The sequence below is a fragment of the Eriocheir sinensis genome, unplaced genomic scaffold (assembly GCF_024679095.1).
Source record: "Eriocheir sinensis breed Jianghai 21 unplaced genomic scaffold, ASM2467909v1 Scaffold51, whole genome shotgun sequence".
NCBI classification, from domain to species: Eukaryota; Metazoa; Arthropoda; class Malacostraca; order Decapoda; family Varunidae; genus Eriocheir; species Eriocheir sinensis.
The window spans coordinates 100001-108646 of record NW_026111843.1 but is presented as its reverse complement, the minus strand read 5'-3'; positions in this window follow the sequence as shown (position 1 = coordinate 108646).

Sequence of the window (8646 nt, the reverse complement as noted above, 5' to 3'; positions counted from 1 at the left end):
GTAGAACAAACACATCGCAGACTTGTGAGTGGGGTAATTTCTTTGTCTGTATTATTGGCTACTTGTGATAAATACTATTGGATACTCATAGTAAATATTCAGAATATTTCCTTATTAACTTGAAAGTTTTGACATTTTACTAAATAGCCTCCTTGAAGGTTCAGCATGCATGTCAACCACATGGTAAAATTAAAAACAGGAAAAAATAGTTGAATGTATTTTTTTTGCATCATTTTTAGATAATTTATGGACAATAACTTCGGTATTTAGATTGCATTTATGTACTACTATAAATAATTCCAAAAGCTGAAGTTAAAAATTTAATACTGCAGGCTAAGTTAAAATAATTACTACAGCCCAAGTTGAAATAATTACAACAGCCAAAGTTGAAACTCCAAAAGCCTGAAAATCCCACATTGAAGAAGTACAGAGCTAGTTTCCCCGGGCCGTCTTCGGACAAGGGCCCGTTCCCCTTTTGATACTAGGGGATAAATCTTGCGTACACACACACACGCACACACACGCACACAAAAAAAGGCAGTCATAAACCCCGACACGGTCTTGATACCACTCGATTTCTCGCGTGTTGTGTCGTTCGTTCCCAACATCAATGGCGAGAACACCAACTTGGAAGAAGTTTCTTATACTCTTCATCACACTTACGGATGACGTGATCGCCCACGTTATCCGGATTCAAAATGGTGTAGGCTGGTCGGAGTCCTTCTGAGTTCCAGCTAACCCTGGACACACAGCATACACCAAGATCTTGCGCCTGACTGGCTGTCTCGCTTAGTTGAGATGAAGGTTGTCCTCGTCACCAGGGTCTTCAGATCTCGGCGGTGGGAGAGATACAGGTACACGATGAGTGTGGCCTCCCTCATACTCTTGGACCCACCGTCACGCAAGTGTACTTGGACAGGCAAGGTATGGGGGATATCGGCGACACCTCGACTTACCTGGATTTCTACTGGCTCTTATAAGACATACTTAATGAGGTCAAAGGGTTTGCGGACGAGAACTGCTATTATCCCACCTATTGGCCCGCCGCGTCAAAGGGTTTTCAGTGAATTTCTACTGGCTAGCTCATGACATGCTTATTGAGGTGGAAGGGTTTTCAGTGAATTTCTACTGGCTAGCTCATGACATACTTATTGAGGTCGAAGGGTTTTCAGTGAATTTCTACTGGCTAGCTCATGACATGCTTATTGAGGTGGAAGGGTTTTCAGTGAATTTCTACTGGCTAGCTCATGACATACTTATTGAGGTCGAAGGGTTTTCAGTGAATTTCTACTGGCTAGCTCATGACATGCTTATTGAGGTCAAAGGGTTTTCACTGAATTTCTACTGGCTAGCTCATGACATACTTATTCAGGTCAAAGGGTTTTCGGAAGAGCACCGCTATTATCCAACGTAGGGGATGATTTTCAAACAGATTCAGGCAGGTCTCTTAATCTAAAGATGGTCACCGCCGGGCCTTTGAAGACGAAGGGGATAAAGTTCAAACTGAACTCAGACATGTCACTGAATCTAAAGACTGTCACCGCCGGGCCTTAGAAAACGCAGGGGATAAAGTTCAAACTGAACTCAGACATGTCACTGAATCTAAAGACTGTCACCGCCGGGCCTTAGAAAACGCAGGGGATAAAGTTCAAACTGAACTCAGACATGTCACTGAATCTAAAGACTGTCACCGCCGGGCCTTAGAAAAGGCAGGGGATGAAGTTCAAACTGAACTCGGGCATGTCACTGAATCTAAAGACGGTCACCGCCGGGCCCTAGAATACGCAGGGGTTGAAGTTCAAACTGAATTCACCAGGAAGGGAAGGTAGACTTTCTCCAGCAGGATCATTAAGGGGAGGTAGACTTTCTCCAGCAGGAACAGCATGAAGGGGAGGTCCAGGCCAGGCTCCACCCACCCACCCCTGTGGACAACAAGGGGAATGAAAAAATCAAAGAGACAGCCGGAAAATGGAAAAATTCATGAATAACTTGAGAGAAAGGACTAGCATACTTAAATTGAGGACATTTACATGTGGACAATAATGCTCTAATATGCGTACAATAATGCTCTAATATGCAAGAGAAGGATAAAAATTGATACCAGAATAATAAAAAAAAATATTACCTGGTGGCAGCAAAGGCTCTATCGAAGGCAGTGTTGGTTGCAGTGGTCAGGGGCGAGCAACGAGACGGGCCAGTATGTCGGGTAATAGCAGTGTTCATCGGCACCCAAGTGTATAATGTGATCCATTCCGCCGCTATAGTTGTACACAACCTTGTACACTCGGCAAGGCAAGGCAAGCACCGCGGGGAGGAGCAGGGGAGATATTCGGTTGTCTGGCTTCATCTGAAGTCTCGAGCTCAGGGCCAGAGAGTAGTCAGACTCCAACACTCGCCAGCGGCTGTGCCATTATGTTAGATTCCACCGTGGCCATCACAGAGAGAAGGCTTTGCAGGGGATTCAGGAACAACCGACTCGATGCGCCATTTTGGAGAATGACCGCGTGGTGCAGACTTCCTTCCACACGGAGTAACAATTAGGAAATGAACAACACAAACCGATGAGCAGTTCTCGTTTCAGAGACTAATCAAATAGCGTATAAGGAACAAAGATTTGGAGGAAACTTACCAAATACATCGCTGTAATATTAAAGGCAAAAATACAGTAAAGATTTCTTACCTGTGGTGGCTTGTGTTCCCAGCTGCCTGGCCGTCTTGGGTACTGGTGCACAAAGACGTAGACGGTAGACTTTCCAGCAGGGCCAGCAGCAGAGGCTTTCCCTACAGCAAGCAGGAAGGCGATGTTCAGGTCAGTTCCTCACTCCTGAAGAGGAATTTGGAAAGGATAAACCCAATACGTAATAGTCGTTTGAGAGTAATCATAGCATATAGAGAACATGTGGACGAAACCGAGATAGACAGAGATAGAGACTGCTGTAATACTCGAGCAAAGATATCCAAGTAAAATATCCATACTCGTGATGGATCAACGGCTCCATCGCAATGGCTTTCGTTACAGCAAGGCCGGAAGGGGATATTCAGGCGAGTTCCTCACCCTGAATAACAGTTAGGGAAGGGATAAACCTAATGAGCCATTACCAATTCAAAGTTATTAATGATAAAGTTATTAATGATACAGAATGAAAATGTGGACGAAGCCGATAATATACACTGCTGTAACACGCAAGCAAGGATGGTACAGTAAAACATTCCTACCCGTGGCGAGGCAGTGGCTTTCGTTGCCCAAGTCAGCATGGAGAGGAGCATCTGTGTTATCAGGATGGATTCCACCGTGACCATCATGGAGGGAAGGTCCTTCAGGTCAGTCCTCACAACCCTGAATAAACATTAGGGAGAGAATCCCAATGAGCAACAGTCTTTTCAAAGGGACTAATGACACAGCATATTGAGAACATCCCATGTGGACGAATCCACTAATATTAATGCTGTAATATGCAAGCCAAGATTGTACAGTTAAAGATTCTTACCCGGATGGCAGCAATGGCTTAAATTTCCTCCCCGCACGTTACCGCAGAAACAAAGGAGGTGCAGGCAGTTCCTTCCACTCTGGAATAACAATCAGGAGAGGGATAAACGCAATGAGCAATGGCGAGTTCAAAGGGACATAACAAAATCATGGACTAAACTAATATGCACCGCTGTAACACGCGCACCGCTGTAACACGCAAGCAAAGATAGTATACAGGAAAATATTCTTACCTGTGGAGTCAGCAACGGGTTTGGATCCCATCATCCCATCCGCCTGGTGGAGGCAACACCGCACGCAAGCCTTGGAAATCCTGAGGCAGGAAGTTTAAACACAATTCAGGCGTCACTTTCCAGGAGACTTAGTTGCCGCAGATAAAAAATAATGTTAGGAAGACACTAACAAAGAGGTCATTTCTTAGGGTCTCTCAAGCACGATATTTTTTATCCTCAACACCAAATCCCCAGATTTAGTAAATGACCTAAATTCTGTCTGAATTTCACCACCTCTGTTTTCCAAGGCACGGCGGGTCTCCTCCACCAGGCGGTAGGGATTGCAGTGGTCGGGGGCGAGCAACGCGGCGGGCCAATAGGTGGGGTAATAGCAATTCGAGTCCGCAAACTCTTTGACCTCATTAAGTACGTCGTACAGGAGCCAGTAGAAATCCAGGTAAGTCGAGGTGTCGCCGATATCCCCCATACCTTGCCTGTCCAGGTACACTTGCGTGATCGTGGACACCAAGAGTATGAGGGAGGACACACTCATCGTGTACCTGTACCTCCCCCACCGCCGAGATCTGAAGACCCTGGTGATAAAAATAACATTTCTCTCGGCCAGGCGAGAGAACCAGTTAGGCGTAAGACCTTCGTTATCCGTGTCACCCAGGGCCCTCTTCCGTCGGTGGATTATCCCACTTAAAACGCCCGCCGCGATTTTCGCCTGCCTGGCTCGGTCTCGAATCGTCTCGAGACCAGGGCCAGAGTGCAGTCCGTTGCTGTCCGCGACACGGAGGAACCTCGCCAGCACCTCGCGAGATGCCAAGCTGGATTCCACCGTGTCCTTAGCGGAGGGAAGGTCCTGCAGGTCAGAGTCCATCGAGTGTCCAGGGCCAGCTGGAACTCGGAAGGACTCCGACCACCCTACACCATTTTGTATCTTGATGACGTGGGCGAGCACGTCACTGGTAAGTATGAGGAGTATGAGAAGACTCCTCAAAGTTTGCCTTCTCGCCATTGCTGTTTTTAGCCTTGTGTCGAGGATACTACTGTCTTCTGTGGCCGTCCCAGGTATATATACCCCTCAGCCGAGCCCGTGACGTGTGCGAGGCGGCCTAACGAGCACAGGGAATTACAGTTCTCGGGTTTGTCTAACGTGCGGGGCCGCCCAGGGAGCAGTGATGGCGGTGGGCGGGGCTGCTGCGGTCATTACTCGTGGCTGCCGCGTCCAGGGCTCGGCAGCATCATTAGCTCCAGATGATGTAGTGCTCGTGTATTTCCTTTTTTTAATGCCGAGGTTTTGCTTTTCCATGAGGCTTTGGGTTTACAGGAATACGTATATGACGACAGAATAGTACTTGTATGGTTAGGAAGTGAAAGAGATGTCAGCGTGTTAATGCAACCAATCTATATTATTTTTTTTTTGTACTATAAGAGACTATGGTTTTACGAGAGGGTTCAGTTATAGGTTAATAGAATACATGACAGCAGAAGCGCCAGTTGATTAGATAGGAAAAGAGATGTCGGCGTGTTAACACAACCAATCTATATTCTTTTTTGTACTATAAGAGGCTGTGGTTTTACGAGAGGGTTCAGTAAAGGTTAAGTACATATTATTCCTCGTTGTTACATATTCTGAGGACGACAATTTTATTTCTCGTGAGTTTTGATTTGTTTGCTTCATTTTTTTTACAACAAAGGAGACAGCTCAAGGGCACAAAAAAGGAAACAATAATAATAAAAAAAAAAACGCTACTCGCTGCTCCTACAAAAACGAATCAAAAGAGGTGGCCGATTTTTTTTTTTTTTTTCGGAAAGCACTGTGCATATGGAGTTTGGAAGGGAGAAGGACGACAAAAAAAACATGATTTGCGAGGAAGCATAAAATCCCGCATGAAATAAATGAAAACAAGGAATTATAGGATGACCTTAGCCTGAAAATAAGATGCCAAATAAGATAAAAAGCATTCTGCAAAACTATAATAGATACTGTCTCTGTAAGGATCGAGATAAAAATCGTAATGGCTTATTTTTAAACGATTGGGGAGCTGTCTTGATAGAGCGAGTAGCAACTAATATAATAAACAAAACTGTAATTGCCTACTGTTCGTAAAACGACCTAAAAAGAATAGAAATGGCTTATTTATTCTGAAACGACTGGAGCAGTGTATTGATGCAAACTAGGGAAAGGCTACTTCAGAGTTTAGCATCAGTAACAGTGATGAAATAAAGAAGATGCTGGCTAACTCTTGCATAAGGGAGTTGGACAGCCGCTCATTGGTTATTAACGGTAATGGTTCAAATAGGAAAAGAGACGCAGGTGTATGACTCAGGATGGAGGGAGGGATAGCAGTTCATGTTGAGGTCATTAATGGCTTAGATAAAAAAATAATGACGCTTTAGATTAGCTCCACCCTGACCTGGCCCTCATAATCTCGATCCCCGTCTTGAACACCGCGGCCATTTACTTAATCATTAACAAGGAATTACCGCTCATTGGTTATTAACGGTAATGGTTCAAATAGGAAAAGAGACGCAGGTGTGTGACTCAGGATGGAGGGAGGGATAGCAGCTCATTTTGAGGCCATTACTGGCATAGACAAAGAAATAATGACGTTTTAAATTAGCTCCACCCGACCCACATGATCTCCCTGTCATTTCTGTCTGAACACCGCTGGGAAGGGTTGATTGATTGATGGTTTATTGTTGCAAAGTTATACAACAAAGGAGGCAATTATATCTGTTTAGTTTCATGGTGCTACCCACGGATATATCAGTAGTCGCTGGGAAGGGTTGATGATTGAGTGTTTTAACCGTGGCAGGGTTTCTGTTTTGGGTGCTCAGGGTTTGTGGTGACTCCTCACTCATTTCACTGAAACTGTATATACATGTAAGTTTGTATATTATAATTCTAACCTACGTGTACATAAAGACAGTTAAAAATACATTATACAAACTTGCATGTATATACATCTCAGCGAATAGTGTGAGTCGCCACAAAGCCCTAGCACTTAAAACAGAAGCCCCGCCACCTCAGACGCCCGGTTTGTTCTTCTCTCTCGCTGGCGGCTCTCAGGGCGGTGGTGTCGTCATCAGCAACATTCCTCATGCTGTCTCCACCCTAAACAACTTCCTGGCTTGTTTTGCTCTTAGGGTGGTGGCGTTGCTGTCAGCAATGTTCCTCATGCTGTCTCCACCCTAAACAACTTCCTGGCTTGTTTTGCTCTGAGGGTGGCGGCGTTGCTGTCAGCAATGTTCCTCATGCTGTCTCCACCCTAAACAACTTCCTGGCTTGTTTTGCTCTGAGGGTGGCGGCGTTGCTGTCAGCAATGTTCCTCATGCTGTCTCCTCACCCAAAACAACCTGACCTCACCTAAACATTCTGACACTATACAGAACAGCAATTGCACCATACATTCTGCACACACACACACACACACACACACACACACACACACACACACACACACAGAGAGAGAGAGAGAGAGAGAGAGAGAGAGAGAGAGAGAGAGAGAGAGAGAGAGAGAGAGAGAGAGAGAGAGAGAGAGAGAGAGAGAGAGAGAGAGAGATACGTAGATATATAGATAGATAGATAGATAGATAGATAGATTATAGATGACACCTGTACATTAGGGCAACACGCAGACTTAATTCACACCTCGCCTGAGTCTTCTGTCTCTTGTACCCACGGCTCGGCACCTTTGATACTTCTATGTATTTTTTTGTAATGTTTTTCATTTTTATATTTTTTGTCAGTCACTTTAAACTATACAAACTACAGATTCATACCACTGGGATTTTCGGATGATTGGACTTTTACTGTATTGGTGTTTTTCTGCATACGTATGTGTACAAAATAATTGCTGCATTAACAAAAGGAAAGACTTTTTATTCAAAAGGAATATTAATACTTGAGAAATGGAAGGGCAGACACTTTGACTGATTGATTTAGAATGTTTTTATAGACATAGTCCGTTCACTTCAGCTGTGAATCCACAATGGCTGGAAATATTGATAAAAGATGAAAGTGTAATAATCATTAAATGTTGTTCTCTGACTTCTACTCACCATAAATATTAACAATTGAGGATGGAAAGTTGTGTTAATAGTTGTGGAATCACTGCTTATTCCAATGTTTTCAACAAAACAAACTTATCTATATCAGATGAGCTAAGTAAAGGAATACTAATATTTCTTGATCATAGGATAGTGTTTTGGATGCCAAAATTGTCAGATGCCCTCCCTGCCAACAGCCAGTCAGCAGTGTCTTAATACACTACGGTAAGATCTAGGGATCCACCTTAACAGAGTGGACTATTGTATAATTCATGTTATGCCACAAAGGCAAAATAAAAAAGGTTAATTCTGTTTTGTTTCTAACTAATGAAACCTAGTTAATAAAAACCTACCTAATTGGACCTGTCACCTTATTTTGACAAGGTAACTGCAATTTTTCCAAGGCTGCAGCCACCTTATCCATAGCACCACTCAGCCTCCTCACTTCAAGAAGGATGTCTTCTTGAACTTCCACCATTTTGGGCCCAACTGGTGGGTTAACCCTCCTCTGCCTGCTGGTGGAAGCGTGAGAAGGTGCCGCGCCTACATCAGGGGGAGATAGAGTTTCTGAGGCACAGTGTACAGGTGCCAGTTGAGGGGCCAGCCGGTGAGTAGTAGTAGGGCGGGGATGGTGAGGAGGGGGCTGTGATGGGCCTTGCAGAGGTGCGGGTGTCAAAGAATCCTCCGAAAGGAAGATTACACACTTCTGTGTCTGCAGAAGCTGTACGTAAAAAATCATGATGATAAGAGTCATTCAACATGGTATGATATCTTATTTTGTGCTTTGATTATGAATAGCGAGGAATTTTAGGAAAACCTAAACTAATATGTCTGCTCAACTTAAGATATATATGTTCAGACCACACAGACTCTATGCAGAATGGTGGT